Source organism: Phyllobates terribilis, unplaced genomic scaffold (genome assembly GCF_046119375.1).
Source record: "Phyllobates terribilis strain yellow unplaced genomic scaffold, ASM4611937v1 Scaffold_4__5_contigs__length_816908805, whole genome shotgun sequence".
NCBI classification, from domain to species: Eukaryota; Metazoa; Chordata; class Amphibia; order Anura; family Dendrobatidae; genus Phyllobates; species Phyllobates terribilis.
In genome coordinates, this window is record NW_027362764.1 from 145,214,361 (window position 1) to 145,238,759 (window position 24,399).

Consider the following 24,399-nt stretch of genomic DNA (forward strand, 5'->3'; position numbering starts at 1 on the left):
GGGGCGGAGAGCTCAATTGCTCAAGTAAGAAACGGGTTGGCCCTAAAAATGTCTCACCAACCCCAGAGTCCGACAAGTTTCCCTTCTGTGTGGTGGGTGAAGAGGAGAAGATAGGATACCCCCTGAGGCAGACATTTCTGAGATAGGAGTGACCAGAGAAAATTTTGGGTTCACTCAACATAGAGCTCTAACTCTGAAAGAGGCATTCAATGAGGTAACAGTTATAAACAGCATAACACAGGAGCCGAGGCTGACACCAGGTTTCCCTATTTCATGTTGAGTGGAGATTTATTGTGCCAGGTTAATAAGTTAAAGGAGGAGATAGTAGAGCAGTTATTGGTACCAGGACCATATGGACAAAACTCAACAATGGGTCATGCGGAGGTTCTATTGGCCCAGATGTCACTGTGAAATCCTAAAATATTGCAAGTCCTGTCCCACTTGCCAATAAACCACTACCACCTCTCCCTTCCAAAATCCTCTTGTGCTGCTATCCGTCAAGGCAGGGAAACAGAGAAACCAATTTGAAATTCCATGTGGGCTGGAGAGACCAGAAGGTTACACTAAGGGTGTCACCATAGTAGAGACACTGTCACCAGCCCAGAAAAAAACAGTGCCGAGAACTGCTTTGGCGGAACCGAGACCTATTTTCGGAGTTTCCAAGACCTATGCAGCTTGATAAACATGGAATCCTGACGGAACCACGTGTACAGGTGAACCAAAAGCTGTACAGAATCCCTGAAGCCCACCTCAGAAGATTTAAAGAGACAGTGTTCCTGTGTTTATCTCTATGTGCAATCAAGTAAGCCGATCTACCACAGATACATACCCCCCATTTCTTTTGGTCTATCTCTAATCTTTCTTAAATCCTTTTCTACTGTAACCTCCATTCCAAATACATTTCTAAACTGCTGTCATTGTGAGACAAGAGAATTATACAATGTATTTCCTATCACAATAATTGTGATCCCAAAGTTACCTATTTCAATAGAGCAGTGAAAGTGATCACGTGTGACCATCACTATCTATGGGAGTCATGCGCACTTCCACTCCATTTACACAGGTGACTTTGGACTGCCTGTCCTAAGGATTGGTGGGGGTCTCAGCAGCTGGATCCCTACTGATCTTACATATATACTCTGTCCTGTGGATAGGTGATAAATGTTATTTTTGGAACAACCATTTTAACTGCAGAGATCAAACGTCATGTCGACACCTCATAGCTGGAGCAACAAGGGATCAGGTAGACACTGGAACAGCAAGTGATTAGTAAAATGACGAACAATAATCCTATATTTTAGACCATTGGCAGCTGTTTATACAAAATGTATGGGTTTGAACATAAATTTATCTGACAAGTATATCATTAATAAGCAGAGCAACATGAACCAGAGATGTAAAACACTGGTAACTGACATCTCTCACTGACAACTGGGAAGTGTCACAGATAATATTATAATGAATAATGTAACGTTTGCTCATTTAAAAATCTGAGGATTCGTTTAAAGTGATGGAAACATTTGTAATTGTTCTTACCTGGACATTTGGTCGAGATGGATAACAAAACTGAATATTTTTAAATTCCACATCTCCTTTTATAATATCTGGTCTGTATCCTTCTATGGAAAAGCTGTCAATACCAGATCTCTAAAAATGATATATTAATTAAAAAGTATTATTTTGTTTGCGAATGTGGAGCATATGAATAAAATTATATCAGAGAAGAAGCAAAATGTAAAGATACAAAAATAGATGTGGATACTATCAAATTGATGGCTATAGTGATTACAGATCACAAACCAGGAGCCTCTATATCAGGGGTCTCAAACTCGGCTGGGTATATGGGCCGCACATGGAAAAAATTTGAATTTGGGGGGCCGCATTCTTTGTTCAATGTGACATTTTTAGTGATACCATTTTTTTTGTATACACCTTTTGAACATTTTTGCCGTGTTTATTTTTTATGGCTTGGGTCGTTATGGATGTGGCGATAATAAACGTGCACTTTTTTGTGTTTACTTTAGTTTACATATAAAACAGCATTTTTAGTGCCCAATATTTTTTCATGCTTTATTTTATTTTTTATTTTTTTTACAATTTTATTTCCCCCAATTGGCCACATACAGTAATATTGTCTTACAATTAGCATCATATAGTAATAATGGAAAACATCTTGTAGTAATGTTCCCCATCCAAGTCCCCATCTTGTACTAATGTGCCCCATCCAGGTCCCCATCCTGTGGCTATGTGCCCCATCCAGGTCCCCATCCTGTGGCTATGTGCCCCATCCAGGTCCCCATCCTGTGGCTATGTGCCCCATCCAGGTCCCCATCCTGTGGCTATGTGTCCCATCCAGGTCCCCATCTTGTGGCTATGTACCCCATCCAGGTCCCCATCTTGTGGCTATGTACCCCATCCAGGTCCCCATCCTGTGGCTTTTTGCCCCATCCAGATCCCCATCCTGTGGCTATGTGCCCCATCCAGGTCCCCATCTTGTGGCTATGTACCCCATCCAGGTCCCCATCTTGTGGCTATGTACCCCATCCAGGTTCCCATCCTGTGGCTATTTGCCCCATCCAGATCCCCATCCTGTGGCTATGTGCCCCATCCAGATCCCCATCCTGTGGCTATGTGCCCCATCCAGGTCCCCATCCTGTGGCTATGTTTTCCCTGTGCTGTTCTTCACACACATAAAATAGAAAAAAAAGATGATTCTCACCTGTCCTCCGTTCCCTCGACGTCCTTCCTGCAGATGTGGCCCACAGGCACCACAGAGTCAGACCCCTTGACGATCCTGACCTGGTCCAGGAGGAGCCGCCGACAGCAGCGCTGCATTGCCGCACAGAGACTGTCTCCCAGCACAGCATTTCCAATGTCAGCCGCCGGCCAATCAGAGGCCAGCAGCTGACATCTGCATATGGCAATGACGTCATACTCGCTGCGCCGACACGCAGATATCAGCTGCTGGCCTCTGATTGGCCGGCGGCTGGCATTGGAAATGCTGTGCTGGGAAACAGTCTCTGTGCGGCAATGCAGCGCTGCTGTCGGCGGCTCCTCCTGGACAAGGTCGGGATCGTCAAGGGGTCTGTGCCTGCGGGCCGCATAAAGCAGCCTCAGGGGCCGCATGCGGCCCGCGGGCCGCGTGTTTGAGACCCCTGCTCTATATGGTGATAATGGGCACAGTGATGGCTAGAAAGAATGCAATGTAAAGAGAAAAGCTGGTATTTCCCTAATAAAGTTTTCATTTTACCTTGAAATCTGTAGCTTAAAGATTTTGCTTTTTACTATGTCACCAAGTCTCATCCCAATGTTTTTAATTTTTTTCTCCTTCAACTTGGTGACCATCAGCGCACCATTAAAATGTCCATAGTGCAATGGTGGCAGAAAGGATCAGGATAGTGGTTTGAGTGTCGGGGTAGTTATAACAGAAGACAACACTGTCAGCATGGAGGCTTCCAATATAACTAAAACTAAGGCTTTATCTAAAGTGATGGAAGATAAAGTTTTCAAAATATTCACTAATGTTGATTTAGTACAAACCACTATCTGTTTTACAAGAAGTTTTCTTTCAAGATTCTTGAAATAGTTTTAAGGTTGGGTTTAGACATTTTTGGAATTGTTGTGGTTGAATGGGCTAAGTTCATTAGTGAGAAAAGGTTTTTAACATGGTTTTGGCAATGTATTCTATGAATCAATGCTCTTTAACATTTGACTAATTAAACTCTATATCCATACAATACTTTAATAATTCTATACTCTAGTTTCAGTTTATGTTTTGTTCTGATTTACCTCGTCAATGACATGAAATATACCATAGGCTGCACCTCTTGCAATAGAAAATGCATCAAGATGAGAAAATGCTTGACCAAAGCAAAAACTGCTGACGACCACACTCAAGAAGATCTGTCAGAGAACATATGTTTTATCAATAATAGAAAAAAAACAGCAATCAGCAAATATAAAAGTATGCGCATGTGTTATGGTCAGCACTATCCACGGTTTACATAATTAAAATGTCATTAATAATAATACTGATTATACTGTGAGCTAATTCAATTATTTTAAAGTAAACCTGAAATGCTGCGGTGTTTCAGAGAAAAGCATACTTTTCAAGCCATCGGGGACAGAGCAGCGCTTGAGACTAGTCGGACAGGTGGGTCCTCGGCGGCTTCTCCCCACTCGCTGTAGTGGATTGACAGGACTGCCTTTACACGCACGTAGGTAGATACCTGTCAACCCTGGGCAATTATGTGAAATGCTCACCACTTAGAATATTGTGGATCAATGGCTGTTCTTATGTTTTCTGGAGAGGGGGCAGAGCTACAGACTATAAAACAGTCTCCTTTGGCACCAGGAGCATACACCCTGATGAAGGGGAACCATGTTTCCCCGAAATGCGTTGGTTTCCTTTTAGGTTTCCTCAGGACTCAGTACTTCATGACTTTACACGCCTTCACCAGCCTCACCAACCATCATCTCCATGGTATCCAGGAACTCTACCGGCCAGAGCCCCTGGTTCTACAGATGCAGCTTTCTTCTCCAGCCTGCTCCCATGTGCCAGACACCAATGGCATACGGCAGACAGCAACCAAAGGTACTACGTGTCATCAGCACTTTAATCCCTTGAACCAGCAATCTTTGGAGCCAGCGGTCATTTGAAGTGAAAAAAACGATATCCTCACATATGTTCCATACAACCTACTGCATTTTGTACTATTAGTGTACATGCATACTTAATTGACATTATTTTCTGGACTATTTTAACTGGACTACATCTTTTTCCCATGTATTTATAAATTGTTCTATGATATCATTTAAATATATTTGCATTATCCTTCATTCTCATATGTTCTAATCTTCCTTTCTATGTGACTCTGCACATTAACCCCTTAGGTTCAGTGAGTAGTGTGATGGCTTTTCAGTTTGATTATTTGTTTAGAGCTTGTAATTGTTATTTTTCTACTCCTCTAGACTGATCTGTGACCACATCAATGTTGAGCTGAACATACAGGAGATCACAAAAAAAAGAAGAGTTACAAACTCTGCAGTCATTTATTTTCAGTTTAAGTGTACCTTAGTTTCAGATGATGTTTCAGAATAAACTGTTGTTTATTTTAAAATTTCAGTTGTCTCAGAGCTAGTGGGTGGAAATTAACTGCTATAATGTCTCCCATATACAGCACAAAGATACATGAAGCATTTATTCTTTCCTCTGTAACTGTAGCACAGTTAAGCTGCAGAAGCATAACGAACATGACACAGCAGTATTGAGCAATGTAGCTGTGTATATAATTCTGAGGTGAGATAGGCAAATTGCCTCTTCAAACAAAAAGAGGACCTGAACTCTATAGCGCCACCTATTGGAAGCAGCAATCCTACAAGTCACAATCAACCCCTTAATGAGTCATGCAATATGACTTAGGATAAAAGCCAAATCTTTTGGATTTTATCCTAAGTCATATTGCACGACTCGTTAAGGGGTTGATTGTGACTTGTAGGATTGCTGATTCCAATAGGTGGCGCTATAAGGTTCAGGTCCTCTTTTTCTCTGAAGAGGCAATTTGCATATTAAATTTCCCAGAGGACCATTGCATGGCGAATAAGCCTCCTTACCTTGACGTGCCAGAGCCGGTATGTCACTCTCCATAAGGAGAAACGTTACCCCTTAGACCGAGGTGAGATAGAACACTTACCAGAAAACAGCAGCACCATTGGCTTTTCGCTTCTCTCTGACTCTGCTCCTCCTCCTCCCTCACTTTTCCTCAGACTTCAATAAGAATTGTAATCTGATTGCTCAGAAAGCTGGTAGTCAATTTTGTTTTAAGCATGATTAATTTTTGATGTTTTTTAAGTGTATTCAATTTAGAATTAGGTGGGGAGCGACAAAATGGTGCATACACAGAGAAAGAAGCATAATTCTCTGGGTGTTTAAAAGTCAAATATTTCAAATTGTTTAATAAAACTTAGTGAAAAAAATATTTGTAGCCAACAATACATGCACCTATGTAAAAAAATGTGACGTGTTCAGATTTCTTAATAATTTTAGGACAAGGATATTTTTGGCCTTCAGGACTGCAATTATTTTTCCTTAGTATTTTGAGATTTATATACAATGGCAGATTTTTCTTTCCTTTAAAACTTAAAGGGAATCTTTCACGTGATAAAATGCTATTAATCTGGGGTTAATCTGCAGGTTAAAAGCATTCTGAACCTGCCTGGTGCCCGCACTCAGAGCCCCGCTGGCAGGAGGAAATTAACTTTATTCCTCCCGCTGAGTTCCGTTTTCAATCATAGGGGTGGCGCTGGTGCAGGTTCAGTCACTGGTCAGTATTCAGAGAGCGGCGGCTATTGCTGCACCCTCCACACTGACTGACAGCAGCTCAGCACTAGTGCAGGTTGTCAGTCAATGCCGGTGGTGTGGTTATAGCCGCTGCTCTCTAAACACATCAGTGACTGAACCCACTCCGTCGCCATCACTGTGATTGAACCCTCGAAACTGCCGAGAAGAATAAAGTTAATTTCCTCCAGACAGCGGGGTTCTAAGTGCCAGCGCCCGGCAGGTTCAGAATGCTATTAACCTGAAGATTAACCCCATATCTGCAGGTTAATAGCATTTTCCACGTGAAAGGTTACCTTTAAATATTATGATCTTTTGTTTCTAGCCTTAGTGCCATCAGTTTCTATCCTAAAATAAGAAGTTTTTTTTTTTTTTTTATATATGTAAGTGTAATATATAATGCATGTCATTAGAATTATAGCTTTACAAAATACATTCAGGGTATTTTATTTTATTTAGTGTCGGTTTAAAAATATTTTAAAATCTCTGGATTTTTTTACATTTTTGTTTTTTAACAATATTTAATACAATTTTGTTTTATATTGTAAAAAGTATATTCCCTAAAAACACTTACCACAAGGGCATCTCCAATGGTATATCCCTGATCTCCCAAAATAAGAATTGTACCATACCAAAATCCTAGCCCATATGAGGCATAAAAAATTAGATACACCAAGCCAAGGGAAAGCTGGGATGCAATGGCTTTCTTGATGCCAAATTTTTTGGCCTCTCCCAAATTATTTGTGTATCTAAAAATGAAAACAATGACATATGAAGTTAAACATATATTATTAGCTTCATGTCTCTCTTAGCACTAACAAAACACCTTTTTATTTCTTTTTCTTGTCCACCAAATGCCACCACTGTCCTTATTGAGGAGAGGACCTCTTCAGCCACTGCTCCGGCTTTGGCATAAGCTGAGAGCTCCTTGCTTGTCAGAGACACCATCATCTAATTACAAAGTGTAACATCATTTTTATAGCTTCACAGAATAACATTTTTTAAGATGATGTATGCACAACAAATAGAAATATTTTTAAAAGATCTGTAAAAAAAATCAGTAGAAAAAAATTCAAATTAAGAATTTGGTTTCATATTTATAGCGTTTTGCTCACTAAAGTCTTCATGTCATTCCACAGGATATGACATAAATGTCTGGTAGGTCAGGGTCCACCTGATCCCTAATCACTTGGAAAACTACTGCATCCAGGTAAAGTTTGAGTGAAGAAGTTAAAGCGATCCAAATTTCTCAGAGGTGGAGAAAAAAAAGTATCTCTACATTCTCCATTCAGTCTGTCCATGAAAATCAGACCACACTTGGATGGAATCCTAGAGTGGTCTAATGTTTTCCACTGACCAATAGACTTGAATGGCCAAATATCAGAGGCAAGCTGAGCATATTGCAATATTTTTTCTCGCCACTCTGAAAATGATGGCTAGCGTTCATCTGATATTATGATCATGTGCACGAGCCCTTATGGTAAAAATATAGTAGTTACCTTTGAACAAAATGCTGCCGATATTGACGTTAGTGGACTTGTAGACATATATACTAAAGTAAGCTGCCACCCTTTTACCAATGCGATTACTAATCCAGCTATACATGTTGTAGAATTTTGCAAAAGATGGCCAACCTGGTCTCCAATCCCATCATTAATTTTATTGATGTCTCTAGAGATTAAGAAAAAAGATATTAACTAAGGCAAGAAAAATGTCAAAATTAAAAGTATCTCTGTTACTCTTACTCGGTGAGATGACTGATAAGTTCTCCAGATTTGGTAACATCGAACCAACTCATGTCTTTGGATAATACTGAATGGAAGAATGTTTGTCGCATTCTTCGTGTCTGTCTTGCAGCCGCTAGAACCCAAAATGAAACTTGTACATATCCACAAATTATAACCGCAGCTCCGATACCAGCATAGTACAAGGAGAACCTATAGAGAAAAGTAATTGCAGATAAATATTACTCAAACTACGACACACGTCTCAATATCGGAGTGGCCACGGCATGTAACTTCTGACTGCTCAATCCCATAAAAAACAAACTTTAGTGAGACATTTCCATATTACGCATATTGTCATTAATTGCCCACATTTATTTTGAAAAAAAAAGGGACATCATGGCTGCCATTCCTTTCATTATAGTTTCTGAATAATTTAGCCAGCAAGCAAGGCCAACAAAACTTTGTATAGAAGAGTAGATTTTTTATTGTCTTTGTGGCACTTTTCCTCTATAAGAACAGTTGCAAAGTTTGACATACACCATGTTTTTGCTAAATTTTTCATAGAGGCATGAGAATTAATAGAAATTAAGCAGGAGAAGGTGGGTCACTATTGATCTGACACCATTATTATTTACAGGAGAAATTGGTGCAAATTGTATCACAAGTGTACACCTGCTAATAGGAAGCATAGATTTATATATCTTGCTTAAAGAAGTTGTCTGGTCACAGCATATTGACGATGTACAAATTAAATGGAGCTGTACCTTGCAACTCCACTCAGTATTTTCAACTAGCAGAGCAAATAACAGCTGATCGGTGGGGATGCCAAGTGTTAGACCCCACCAATCTGACCCCACCTATCCATTGGATAGGTCATCAATATATTAAGACTGAACAACCCCTTTAAGCACAGCCAAAATGCACCCAAATTCTTAAATATTCATAATTTTGAAGCATTTTTATTCAGTACAAAACAGTTTAGGTGAATCTTTCCCATATGGTTCAGAATAGTGATATGAATATATTATCAGGTACTATATACTGAAAATGATAATGATTGTTATAGGCTGTATAAGCAGTAAATATAATAGACATTGAAAAAATGAAACATTTTTTGAGAAATTTAATGTAAACTAATACACAGATGGCAATTCTAAGGTCAATCCTTGATTGCTTCTGACGAGCAAAATTTTCAACTATTAACTTGTAACTCTATAAAATAGCACAGAAACAGATAGGAACATGGAAGTGGTAAAGAAGTAGAAAAATATGTTGTATTATAGGGGCATTTATGTAGTAACTGTTATGAAGCTATTTTAATTTTATTGCTATTTTGTGATAGGCACAAAGGTATCATGCATTTTCTGTGGATCTTATTAGCAGGCTGGCACTAAAATATCAGCATGGCGGCATCTACTTATTAGCATGAGAAAATGATGACGTCTGTATTGTCTGCATCAAGTAGCCATTATTGTGATTTCCAAAAAATGTGTTCTTCCTTTTTTAATACAGTATATTAGCTTCAAATTCTATTTGCAGATGAACTTTTTTGCACTGATAATGAACACAATACAGAAATCATAATGATGTAGCAACTGTGGAATGTGCAATAAATCCCCAGATATAGAAAATAGCAAATAGAATGTGATACTTTCAAGAAAAAGATGATAATGATGACAATTGGACATTATCAGTCACAAATCTCTTTCCTCTGGGCACCACCCGATGCCAGGTGCTGAAGAACATGAAAGGACCTTGAGAGAGGGGAGGAGAGTGGTAGTTTGTAGATGCTGAGAAGGAAGAGTGTCAAATAGGGGCCAGTAAAGTGCCATGCAGTAGTTCAGGCAAGTGACTGGGTGCAGTGCAAACCTCACTGCTGGGGGTGCAGGGTGCAGAGGCACCGCAGACCAGGAGCTGCAGGCTGAGACCTGAAATGATCAGTGCCTGCAAAGATGGAGGTGGTCTGAAAAGCTGCATGTGGAGAAAATTGGGAAAGTAAGAGCTGTAGTGAGAAGTTAGATTTGATCAGATGAGTGTGGCCATCTGTAGTTACATTATAGCTGCCTGAATTCTAACTGCTCAGATGCCATCCCAGTGCAGAGTGATTATTAAAGAGGATAGTAAAAAGATGGAACTCAACATGTTCTACAGACTCCTATGATATATATTTGGGAATGGCTGAAATACGATAGGGTATAGCTTCTTGATCACTGGGGTCCATCCACTGAGACTTCCAGTAATCCAAAGAATGAGGTTCTGAGACTTGGGAACCGAGCATGGAAGATCCCTATCTTCAGTGGAGCAGAGGTGCATAAGCTCAACCTCTGCACCATTACCATTAATTGTTTATGGGGCTCCCAGAAATAGCCAAGTCTCCGAGCATCATCAGCATAATAGGAATATGAACCAGGAGGTGAGGAGTCCCCCTGCTAGAGGTCAATGTTTCAAAAAAGCCTGTTCAAGTGATATACCTATCATTGAGAGCCGATATGCTTAGTGTGCCTCTTCACAAAAATCTATATTGTATATACAGAGTCCTTTGCGTAGCTTTCAGCTGACCACACACATTAGATTAATATGGTTTGGATCCATATACGATCTAATTAGACCCCTTCTGTCAGAGGAAAGAAAGTCCTGACATTTTGGATTTCAACAATTATTTTTTTTTTCACAAAAGATAAGTACACCCCTATGTGTCCCTATTTGAATTGAGGAATTGGAGAAAATGGCTGTCATTAAGATTAACATACACTTCTATAACTGATAATAGGAGGTAAATATACACAACTCACAGTGTCATCTGTTCTTCTATTGGTTTGAATTGCTCACAATTAGCTGTAAACAGAAAACATGACAATATGCATATTATAATTATAATATAATTATCATAGTTATGAGAGATACAAATGGCAAATGATAAAACGGTGCATGAACACTATAGGGTGATTCTTAAGTTGTCTCCAAGCATCACACAGTTCTGCAGTCTCATAACTTCCTGGTTTCTGGCTGGACTGGTACTTTTCCTTGGGTGAAAATTCTGATGAGTAGCAGAGCTGTTGTATTAGTGGAGCTATAAAGCTCAGCACAAGTTCTGCTGTAACATTTTCAGTGATCATTGGTTTGTTCTAAGTCTACACTGTTATCATAATATTTGCATATAGAGATAAGTGTTCATCTAGCCTGCTCGCCACTGCTCGGTGCTCGCCTGAGCATCACTGTGCTCGACATGCTCGGCACTCGGCGAGTATTTCTGGGTTACTCGGCAGGGAGCTCAGGTTCCTGTCCTGCATGTTTGGCGCTCTTTAGAGAGCCAATGAACATGCAGGGATTGCTTGCCACGCACTGTAATGCCGTAACCATGTTGGTTGTGGCATTATAGTGATTGGCTGCCCGGACAACGTCATCAGGTCTATATAAGACCTAGTGCCACAATGCACGTCACAGTCTAACCCGGAAACAGGCAGAGTAGGGAGAGATGCTGCTGAGCTATGGACAGAATTGGCAGTGAAATAGTTAGATATAGGTATTCTACATCAAGGTATGTATCCATCTGAACTAACAGTCCTTCTGAGGACTAATCCAGCTGCATATATTCAGTGGTGAAGGTGATAGTAGGAGTTAGGCAGGCAGGCAGGCATGGTTTGTGGCAGTGTATAGAGCACACGAGGATCCATTGCACGTTCTGTCTGCTGCTGTTACAGATATCCAAAGACATAGCCCCAGATATCAGGGGCCAGGGCTAATTTTTTTTATCTTAATCTTGATTATTTGCTTAAAAAGCAATCCAGAGTACACCATTTTACTGCTCCATTTGCTTGTTAGCACTGCAGAATACAGCCAGATATTTTACATCATCAGATGTGATCCCATATTACAGCGAGATTGTTAGAGTTTGTAGCAGTGTGTCAGTGAAGCTATTCATACGTGATTGCTGTGACAAATAGGAAACTACAGGGCAGCTATTTAAAACTGTGGGTGTCCATCAGACATATCACATATAACTACAGTACAAATCCAGCCATTTTTGTCCTCCATTTAGAGTTTGTAGCAGTGTGTCAGTGAGGCTGTGTGCCCACGATTCATTTTTTAAGCGTTTCCGCAGCGGCAATTCCGCCATGGAAACTCTTAAAAAACGCCTTGTAGAAGGTCTGCAATGTTCCCAAATGATAATCCGCATGAAATTTCCACTGCGGATTATTATTGCGGAAAAATCCGCAGCACTACCATTCATTTTGCGTAATCGCGGAATTTTCGCCGCCATTGACTTGCATTGAATCACATAATATCCGCATGTACACATGTACACAATTAAGCGATTTGCCTGGGTCTGGAGAAGAGGAGACTCTCCTCCAGACCCAGGTACCATAGTACCTGTAAAAAAAAGAATTTAAAATAAAAAATAAACATTATACTCACCTTCTGATGGCCCCGGTCTCCTTAGCGATGCGTCATGGCTCCCCGGCGGCTCACGATGGTCTAAAAGGACCTTCCATGACGTAATTTAGTCATGTGACAGGTCACGCGACTGCTGACGTCGGCGGTCGCGTAACCTGTCACATGACTAAATGACGTCATGTAAGGTCCTTTTAGACCACTGCGAACCGCCCAACACACCGAACGCACCGGAGGAGACCGGGGGCCATCAGAAGGTGAGTATAATGTTTATATTTTATTTTTTACCATTCTTTTAACTATTAACTTGGTCACGCTATATAAATCCATGCCGGTTGCATGGATTTATATAGTGTGACCAAGTTGTCAACCACTTTTCCAAGTGATGCTAAAATCGCTTGGAAAAGCGCTTGACAACCCGCATGCAAAGTCTCATGTGAAAAACGCGGGACATACGCTTGTCCCTGGCAGAAAAATGCATGTAAAATCCGCATGCGTTTTTTCTGCCACGGAGATGCAGAAACGCTCAGGAAAAATCCAGAGCATTTCTGCATCGTGGGCACATAGCCTGAAGCTATTCACATGACACTGTGACAAATAGGAAACTATAGGGCCACTATTTAAAACCATGGGTGTACTTCAGACGTATCACATATAACTGAGGTACAAATCCAGCCATTTCTGTCCTCCATTTATATTGTGTAGCAGTGTGTCAGTGAAGCTATTCACACATAGTCGCTGTGACAAATAGGAAACTACAGGGACACTATATAAAACTGTGGATGTCCATCAGACGTATCACATATAACTGAGGTACAAATCCAGCCATTTCTGTCCTTTATTCAGAGTTTGCAGCAGTTTGTCAGTGAAGCTATTCACATGTGGTCACTGTGAAGAATAGGAAACTACAAGGCCACTATTTAAAACTGTGGGTGTCCGTCAGACCTATCACATATAACTGTGGTACAAATACAGCCATTTCTGTCCTCCATTTAGAGTTTGTAGCGGTATGTCAGTGAAGCTATTCTCACGTGGTCGCTGTGACAAATAGGAAACTACAGGGCCACTATTTAAAACCTTGGGTGTCCGTCAGACGTATCACATATAACTGCCGCTTAAATCCAGCCATTTCTGTCCTTCATTTAGAGTTTGTAGCAGTGTGTTAGTGAAGATATTCACACGTGGTCGCTGTGAAAAATAGTAAACTACAGGGCCGCTATTTAAAACTGTGGGTGTCCATCAGTCGTTTCACAAATAACTATGATACAATTCAGCAATTTCTGTCCTCCATTTAGAGCTTGTAGCAGTGTGTCAGTGAAGCTATTCACACATGGTCGCTGTGAATAATAATAAACTACAGGGCCACTCTTTAAAATCGAGGGTGTTCGTCAGACGTATCACATATAACTGTGGTAAAAATCCAGCCATTTCTAGTGAATGTGGAAAATATTGTCCTCAATTTACAGTTTGTAACAGTGTGTCAGTGTACACCATTTTACTGCTCCTTTTGCTTGTTCACAGAATACAGCCAGATTTTTTTAATTTTATTCACATTGCTGTATTGTGGAAGCAGAGAAACTTTTTTCAATGATCAGATGTGATCCATATGACTGCTGTAATAATACAGAAATTTTATGGAGCGTGCCAAATATTCCACTCCATTTAAAGTCAGCCCCCTGTATTTTGTTGAACCAATTGACACTTGGTCGCTGACAAATGCCATACTATTAGGCGACTGCCTGAAACTGTGGCCATCAAACGTTATCCCTTATGACTGCCCTAATAATCCAGCAATTTTTGTGAGTGTGTCAAATATTATACTCCATTTGAAGTATTGCAGTTGTGGGTTCAAACCTATTCACAGACATAGCATATCTGTGAACAATGTTGTTAGAGTAAAATGGAAAAAATGTTAAGAAACATTCTTTCCAGGGTAATGACTTGTATATAAGGCCAAAGAAATTAAAAAAAAAAGTTATGGACTGTGGAAGACTTTTATGCTACCAGAATGAACACTCATCTGGAGCTGATGATACCACCTAGCAGCGCCTGACCCTATTGTAAATGCATCTAATAGCGTTATCAATAGGGAATAGAATAGATTTTTTTTTTTTGAGCAGTATCAGCAGCACGCAATATAGGGAAATAATACCTAGCTGGATAGGTGTAATACGCTATCCACACTGCATTACCTCACCCGCAAACGAATTTCAGATAAGACAGTTAATATTCTAGAATATAGAATCTATTTGAATTGTCCTTCCCATTATTAAAGAGTGGGTATCCTATACTATTATTACATATGCAGCAATTTCAAGGGCTGCCAAAAATTAGGACGCACTCCAATACACATGTGAAGAGACATAAATAAAAATAAATAAAAACACAGTATGATCTTTCTTTAGTATAAAAGCCAGACTCGCCAATGTAACATCAATGTAATCACATTGTTCATCTCCTGCACCTCCTACTTCTCCTCCTGTTTGGCTTCAATCTCCGAAATGACCACAACTGGAAGCACTCACTGCAGCACTAACTTTGCTAAGCAGCAACAGGCGGTGCTGAAGATAATATGATTAATGCTTAGGTGACAAACCACACACCGCTGCAGAGTTGTTGAAATCTGTAACACAACAGGTAGATCTGTGACTCTCTCCGCTGAACAGACAGTCAGGCATGGTCGTGTGTGACAATGGCCGGAACCTAATGGCGGAGAAATGACAGCCAGAGTAGATATGGTTTCCCTGTATCCCCGTCCTTTCATCCGACCTAAAGAATATGGCTGTGGTGAAATACAACTCTCACCGAGAAGGAGCCCTGGCTAAGAAAAGCCTGTGTGAATGTTTCCGGACACACTATGGCTGCTTTTTTACTGTAGATTGGACGTGCTTATGCATGTTATTTCTCAAACCGCATTGCAGATCAGGCCATTGTCCAACTCTGTAATCATGAAATTCAAGGCGCAAAGAAAGATTTTTGAGTGTTGAAACACTACCCAAAAGTGTGAGCTGATGTTGGATGGGCTGCCATTGCTTATGTAACAAACTGCATTACAGGACTTCCTGGGAAAAATGACAGCCGGAGTAGATACGGTTTCCTTCTATGCAAGTCCTTTCACCGAGCTAAAAGAAAATGGCTGTGGTGAAATACCACTCTCACCGAGAAGCAGTGTCAGACTAAAGAAAATTGGGCCCACCAGAGGACTTGATTCTGAGGGCCCACCTTTCTCCCCAGCTCAAGAGTTCCATAGCAGCTGCAATGTTTGCACTATAATGAACGCTCCTGATGGAGAAGCCAGGGCCCACTGGAGGATTCTCTGGTGGGCCCATTAAAACCCTGCTGAAAAGCAGCCCTGGCTAAGAAAAGTCTGTGGGAAGGTTCCCGGACACTCAATGGCTGCTTTTTTTTTACTGTGGACTGCCTCCAGCAATCCATAAGATTGCAATCTATTAGATCCCTTCACTGGCTCTCCATTGCCCAGCGTATCCAGTTCAAACTACTAACACTGACCTACAAAGCTATTCATAACCTTTCTCCCCCGTACATCTGTGAACTAATCTCTCCTGATATATTCCCTTACGTAATCTCCTGTCTAACATGCTGGAGAAACTTGCATCTCCTGCCACTCAGTATCTTCAGCTCCTTTGTGAGAAACTAATATATTTGGCCATCCACTCAGGTTGCCAAATAAAATTCCTGAGAAGCAAATTGTGTATGGCTTCGCTACTGGTACTGGGGGCACTGCTAATACCATGTCGTCATGCCATAGTTCACTAGAAATATTCCAGGCTGGTTAGAGCCAAGCTGATTCCGACAGAAAAGTACCAGGAGCAAGATAAGGAGATGGTGGCCTCTATCATCATTATGACCTGCAAGGTTTGCACTATGAACTCTCCTAAAGGAGAAGCCTGGGCCCACGGGAGGAGTATCTGGTTCTCTGGTGGGCCCGTCCAACCCCGCCGAGAAGCAGCCCTGGCTAAGAACAGTCTGTGGGAAGGTTACCGGACACTCTATGGCTGCTTTTTTACTGTGGACTGGCTCCAGCAATCTATAAGATTGCAATCTATAACATCTCTTCACTGGCTCCCCATTGCCCAGAGACTCCAGTTCAAAACCCTAACCATGATATGCAAAGCCATCCACAACCTGTCTCTTCCATATATCTGTAACCTAGTCTCCCGGTACATACCTGAACGCAACCTCCGATCCTCACACAAGATCTCCTTCTCTACTCGCGTCTTATCTCCTCTTCCCACAGTCGCATACAAGATTTCTCCCTTGCATACCCCCTACTCTTGAACTCTGTAGCGCAACATATCAGACTCTCGCCTACTGTTAAAACCTTTAAAATGAAGCTGAAGACTAGTGTTGAGCCACCCCCGTAGTGTTCGAGTTCGGTTCGGTTCGTCGAACACCGGGATGTTCGAGGAACTGTTCGTCGAACTGTTCGTCGAACACCTTAGAACACCGTCGAACACCGTTAAAACCAATGGCAGGCAAACAAAAACACATAGAAACACATAGAAAACACCTGCAAAGGTGTCCAAAAGCTGACAAACTGCTCAGAAGACACTCTCTTTAAAAAAGTCGGCCGGCAAATTCAGCAGCGGCATACACCGGTACCCGACAATTTAGACAAGAAGGAATAGAGCATCACACATAGATTAGATAGATAGAAACATGTCAGTCACACATATAAGAAGCACAGTGACAGTGTTGGTTACTGCACTTGTCATTTAGTGTAAAGGATTTATTAAAAAAAATATTAGTGTTTTCATGCACTGTCTCTTTAAAAAAGCCGGCCGGCAATTCAGCATCTGTACCCGACAATTTAGAACAGAAAGAATAGAGCTTCACACATAGATTAGATAGATAGAAACATGTCAGTCACATATATAATAAGTACAGTGATAGTGTTGGTTACTGTACTTGTCATTTAGTATTAAAATAAAGGATTTATTATTAAAAAAATTGGCGTGGGGTTCCCCTTAATTTTAGGCTCTAGCGGAGGTTAAGCAGACGGCTGGGGCAGATGTTTGAAGCCTGGGAAGGGGGTAATACCCACGGAGCTTCCCAGGCTACTAATATCAGCCCCCAGCTGAATACATAGCCTTTACTAGCTATTAAAATGGGGGACCCCCCAAAAAAAATGACGTGGGGTCCCCCCTAATTTAATAGCTAGCAAAGGCTAGGCAGACAGCTGGGGGCTGATATTAATAGCCCAGGAAGGGAGCCATGAATATTGGCCCCCTCCCAGGCTAGAAACACCAGCCGTCAGCCGCCCCAGAAATGGCGCATTCATAGGATGCGCCAATTCTGGCACTTAGCCTCGCTCTTCCACGCTGCCCTGGTGCGGTGGCAGGGGGTAATAGGGTTGGGGTTGATGTCAGCTTATAATGCCAGCTGACATCAAGCCCAGGTTAGTAATGGAGAGGCGTCTATAAGACACCCCCATTACTAACCCCATAGTCAAAGTTAAAAAAAACACAAACACCCAGAATAAAGTCCTTTAATTGAAATAAAGACACAATCCTTTATTGTTCTAAATTAAACCATACTTACCATCACGCCCATTCCAGCTGAAGCCAACGATCTCCTGCAATAAAAGAAAAATAATAAAGCAACCTCATCCTTACCTTTCCATGGTTCCCACGACAGCTTCAGCTCTACTACATCGAGATGACAGGCTGGACCGCAGCAGAACGCTGCCATCCAGCCTGTCATCCCGCAGACACTGAGAAGCGCAGGCTTGCTTGCGCTGCTCAGCGTCTCTCTGTGACGACATCCAGATGAGCCGAGTTCATGTCCAATGAACTCGGCGCACCTCATGCACGTCACTGACAGCGTGGGAAAATTCTCACGCTGAAGCGCTGATTGCAGGAGAATTTTCCCACGCTGTCAGTGACGTGCAGGAGGTGAGCTGAGTTCATTGGACATGAGCTCACCTCATGCACATCACTGACAGCGTGGGAGAATTCTCCTGCACTCAGCACTTCAGCGTGAGAATTTTCCCACGCTGTCAGTGACGTGCATGAGGTGAGCCGAGTTCATTGGACATGACCTCGGCTCATCTGGATGCCGTCACAGCGAGACAGTGAGGAGCGCAAGCATGCCTGCGCTTCTCAGTGTCTGCGGGATGACAGACTGGATGGCAGCGTTCTGCTGCGGTCCAGCCAGTCATCTCGATGTAGCAGAGCTGAAGCTGTCGTGGGAACCATGGAAAGGTAAGGATGAGGTTGGTTTATTATTTTTCTTTTATTGCAGGAGATCGTTGGCTTCAGCTGGAATGGGTGTGATGGTAAGTATGGTTTAATTTAGAACAATAAGGAATTGTGTCTTTATTTCAATTAAAGGACTTTATTCTGGGTGTTGTGTTTTTTTTAAATACTTTACTAGAAATTCATGGCGGTCATGTCTAATACTGGCGTGACCCCATGAATTTTGGGCTTGGGGCCAGCTGATAATACCAAGCTGGCCCTAACCCCTTTATTACCCAGTGAGCCACCGCACCAGGGCCCTGGATGAGTTGGGTACAGCGCCAGAAGATGGCGCTTCTATGAACGCGCCATTTTCCGGGGTGGCTGCGGACTGCAATTTGTAGCGGGGGGGGCCCAGAAAGCTTGGGCCTCCCTGCGCTGCAGATTCCAGCCCCCAGCTGCCTAGTTGTACCTGGCTGGACACAAAAATAGGGCGAAGCCCCACGTACTTTTTTTTTAATTATTTCATGAAATTCATGAAATAATTAAGAAAAAAAGGCCTTCCCTATATTGTTGTGTCCGGCCAGGTACAAATAGGCAGCTGGTGGTTGGGGGCAGCCCGTTCCTGCCTGCTGTACCTGGCTGGACACAAATATAGTGCGAAGCCCCACTTCAATTTTTTTAAATTATTTCAGGAAATTCATGAAATAATTTAAAAAAAATTGACGTGGGGCTTCGCACTATATTTGTGTCCAGCCAGGTACAGCAGGCAGTAACGGGCTGCCCCCAACCACCAGCTGCCTATTTGTACCTGGCCGGACACAACAATATAGGGAAGCCCTTTTCTTCTTAATTATTTCATGAAATAATTTAAAGAAAATTGACGTGGGGCTTCGCCCTGTTTTTGTGTCCAGCCAGGTACAACTAGGCAGCTGGGGGCTGGAATCCGCAGCGCAGGGAGGCCCAAGCTTTCTGGGCCACCCCCGCTGCAAATTGCAGTCCGCAGCCACCCCGGAAAATGGCGCGTTCATAGAAGCGCCATCTTCTGGTGCTGTACCCAACTCATCCAGGGCCCTGATGCGGTGGCTCACTGGGTAATAAAGGGGTTAGGGCCAGCTTGGCATTATCAGCTGGCCCTAAGCCCGAAATTCATGGGGTCACGCCAATATTAGACATGACCACCATGAATTTCTAGTAAAGTATTTAAAAAAAACACAACACCCAGAAAAAAGTCCTTTAATTGAAATAAACACACAATTTTTTATTGTTCTAAATTAAACCATACTTACCATCACGCCCATTCCAGCTGAAGCCAACGATCTCCTGAAATAAAAGAAAAATAATAAAGCAACATCATCCTTACCTTTCCATGGTTCCCATGACAGCTTCAGCTCTGCTACATCGACATGACAGGCTGGACCGCAGCAGAACGCTGCCATCCAGCCTCTCATCCCGCAGACACTGAGAAGCGCAGGCTTGCTTGCGCTCCACAGTGTCTCTCTGTGAGGGCATCCAGATGAGCCGAGTTAATGTCCAATGAACTCGGCTCACCTCATGCACGTCACTGACAGCGTGGGAAAATTCTCCTGCACTCAGCGCTTCAGCGTGGGAGAATTCTCACACTGAAGCGCTGAGTGCAGGAGAATTCTCCCACGCTGTCAGTGACGTGCAGGAGGTGAGCTGAGTTCATTGGACATGAGCTCACCTTATGCACGTCACTGACAGCGTGGGAAAATTCTCCTGCACTCAGCGCTTCAGCGTGGGAGAATTCTCACGCTGAAGCGCTGAGTGCAGGAGAATTCTCCCACGCTGTCAGTGACGTGCAGGAGGTGAGCTGAGTTCATTGGACATGAGCTCACCTTATGCACGTCACTGACAGCGTGGGAGAATTCTCCTGCACTCACCGCTTCAGCGTGAGAATTTTCCCACGCTGTCAGTGACGTGCATGAGGTGAGCCGAGTTCATTGGACATGAACTCGGCTCATCTGGATGTCGTCACAGAGAGACGCTGAGCAGCGCAAGCAAGCCTGCGCTTCTCAGTGTCTGCGGGATGAGAGGCTGGATGGCAGCGTTCTGCTGCGGTCCAGCCTGTCATCTCGATGTAGCAGAGCTGAAGCTGTCGTGGGAACCATGGAAAGGTAAGGATGAGGTTGCTTTATTATTTTTCTTTTATTGCAGGAGATCGTTGGCTTCAGTTGGAATGGGCGTGACGGTAAGTATGGTTTAATTTAGAACAATAAAGGATTGTGTCTTTATTTCAATTAAAGGACTTTATTCTGGGTGTTTGTGTTTTTTTTAACTTTGACTATGGGGTTAGTAATGGGGGTGTCTTATAGACGCCTCTCCATTACTAACCTGGGCTTGATGTCAGCTGGCATTATAAGCTGACATCAACCCCAACCCTATTACCCCCTGCCACCGCACCAGGGCAGCGTGGAAGAGCGAGGCTAAGTGCCAGAATTGGCGCATCCTATGAATGCGCCATTTCTGGGGCGGCTGACGGCTGGTGTTTCTAGCCTGGGAGGGGGCCAATATTCATGGCTCCCTTCCTGGGCTATTAATATCAGCCCCCAGCTGTCTGCCTAGCCTTTGCTAGCTATTAAATTAGGGGGGACCCCACGTCATTTTTTTTGGGGTGTCCCCCATTTTAATAGCTAGTAAAGGCTATGTATTCAGCTGGGGGCTGATATTAGTAGCCTGGGAAGCTCCGTGGGTATTACCCCCTTCCCAGGCTTCAAACATCTGCCCCAGCCGTCTGCTTAACCTCCGCTAGAGCCTAAAATTAAGGGGAACCCCACGCCAATTTTTTTAATAATAAATCCTTTATTTTAATACTAAATGACAAGTACAGTAACCAACACTATCACTGTACTTCATATATATGTGACTGACATGTTTCTATCTATCTAATCTATGTGTGAAGCTCTATTCTGTCTGTTATAAATTGTCGGGTACCGCTGCTGAATTGCCGGCCGGCTTTTTCAAAGAGACGGTGCATGAAAACACTATTATTTTTTTTGATAAATCCTTTACGCTAAATGACAAGTACAGTAAGCAGCACTTTCACTGTACTTCGTATATATGTGGCTGACATGTTTATATCTATCTAATCTATGTGTGAAGCTCTATTCTTTCGGTTCTAAATTGTCGGGTACAGGTGTATGCCGCTGCTGAATTGCCGGCTTTTCATGTTTCACTGTTGGCACTGTTCCCATCGATTTGGGCAATCACTGTAATGCCACAACCACCATGGCTGTGGCATTACAGTGAGTGGCAGACAATCCCTGCATGATTGGTGCTCTAAATAGCGCCAGACATGCAGGACACGCTTTTGGTGCACGAACAGTTATCGAACATAACCTCGAACAGCCGAATTTTTTGCAAATCGTTCGGGTTCGTCGAACAACTCGAACACCGCCCAAAACAGCTCGAATTTGAGATTGGCGAACAGTTCTAGTCGAACACCGCTCATCTCTACTGAAGACCCACGTCTTTCGACAAGCCTACAACCTGCAGTAACCCTCGCTCCATCTTACCGCTGCACAACCAGCTGTACCCTCACCTACTGTATCCTCATTCCTCACCCATCCCTTATAAACTGTTTTTGCGCCATCACGAGCAGGGTACTCTCTTCTCTTGTACCAGTCAGTGACCTGTAAAGTGCCATGGAATAAATGGTGCTATAATAATAAATAGTAATAACTATACTACCTCTCGTCAGTTATTGGATCACTTTGCCACCTGGCTTCCTTACTTTCTATCCTGTGATATCCCAACCCTCATCATGGGGGACTTCAACATCCCCATCAGTAACCCACTATCCCTATCTGCCTTCCACCTTATATCTCTAACCTCCTCCTTCGACCTTTCACAGCTTACTTTCTCTCCTACTCACAAAGCTGGAAACACGCTGGACCTGATCTTCTCCTGGCTCTGCTCAGTGCATGATTTTACTAACTCCCCTCTCCCGCTCTCTGACCACAACCTTCTGTCATTCTTTGTTAGTAACTGTCGCTCCAGTCAAGACACCCCCACTTACCACACTTATAGAAATATACGTGTCATTAACACACAGAAACTTATAAAGAAATTGCAGTCATCATTGGCCCCGATCTCCTCCCTCTCATGTCCTGACTCTGCATTGAAACATTAAATGATACATTGCAGAGTGCCCTGGATGAAGCTGCACCTCCCACACATAGAACAACTTGGCACAGACGGCGACAACCCTGGCACACGCTACAAACATGTTTTCTCCAGCGATGCTCCAGTTACGTTGAACGTCTATGTAGAAAATCCAATCTAGCCAAAGATTTCATCCATTAAAAGTTTATGCTTAAAACATACAACTCCGCCATTCACCTCTCCAAACAAACCTAATTCAATACCCTCATCACCTCACTTTCCAAAAATCTTTAACGCCTCTTTGACACTTTTCATTCCTTCCTCCATCCAAGAGTGAAAGCCCCAACTACCAACCTCAGCGGTGACGATATGGCTAATTATTTCAAAGAAAAAATTGACCATATCAGGCTATGTGCACACGTTCTGGATTTGAAGCAGAAATTTCTGCAACGTTTCTGCATCTCCTTGGCAGGAAAAACACTGGAGAAAAGACAAGTGGTTTTGCCGCGTTTTTAACACGTTTTTTGAAGCGGTTTTGGAAGCGTTTTTTGTACACAAATGTATGGGCTTGGGAGCTAAATAGAGTTGAAAAAAAAAAGCTTTTTCTGATGTAATTTCCTTGCCCAACCCCTCTTTTCCATTCATTTTGCAAGTGACAATCCCACATTAAGACCAGCCCCTGCATCTCAGAAGGCCGTATATGAACCTGCTATTAGTGTGCTAAATATCCTGCATCTCCACAGCGAGCAGGTAAGATAAATATAGGTAGAATGTACATTTTATTTTATTTTTTTCTGTGGTGTGCACTAACCATTTGTTCCGTAGGAGTGGCCTAAAAGAAGACCGAAAAAACTCTGAGTACACCCTATACTCCAGGAGAGATGTGACAAGGGACACTTCTATGTGGTATATCAAGATCTAAGGAGGTATGTTTGGGTAGAAAGTATATTGTCATCCATGTGTACCTAATGTTTTTTTTGTTTTTCTTTCCAGATATCCGAAAAATTTCTGGCATTTTGTTGCATTCCTATCCATGCATTTGACCGGCTACTCAATCTTCTAGCACCCTAGCTGGACTACAACCACATCGTAATGAGAAGGGCCATCTCTGGCCCGAGGATAATCCGTCAATCCCTATTCAGAATAAGACCTCTAGGGGAAGCAATGTAGGATCTTTGAATAATAAACAACCACCCTGTCAGTCGACACCTAGCAGTGGAAAAGATTCTTCACATACAGAGATAATAATGCCCAGCAATACTATTTCCAGCGCTGATTTTTTCACCAATTCAGATAGAAGTTAATGCAGAAATGCATAATCCTTCAATATCAAATTTCAGTCTTTCACCCTTTAAAATACAGTTATATGAAAAAGTTTGGGCACCCCTATTAATCTTAAGCTTATTGTTTTATAAAAATTGGTGTTTTTGCAACAGCTATTTCAGTTTGATATATGTAATAACTGTTGGACACAGTAATGTTTCTGCCTTGAAATGAGGTTTATTGTACTAACAGAAAATGTGCAATCTGCATTCAAACAAAATTTGACAGGTGCAAAAGTATGGGCACCCTTATCATTTTCTTGTTTTAAATACTCCTACCTACTTTTTAATAACTTACT

At 42.4% G+C, this 24,399-nt stretch overlaps 1 pseudogene; it reads right to left on the minus strand.

Annotated features, from left to right (window-relative positions):
- Positions 1–24,399, minus strand: part of LOC141265128 (ATP-binding cassette sub-family B member 5-like) — a 661,237-nt pseudogene that overhangs the window by 284,535 nt on the left and 352,303 nt on the right.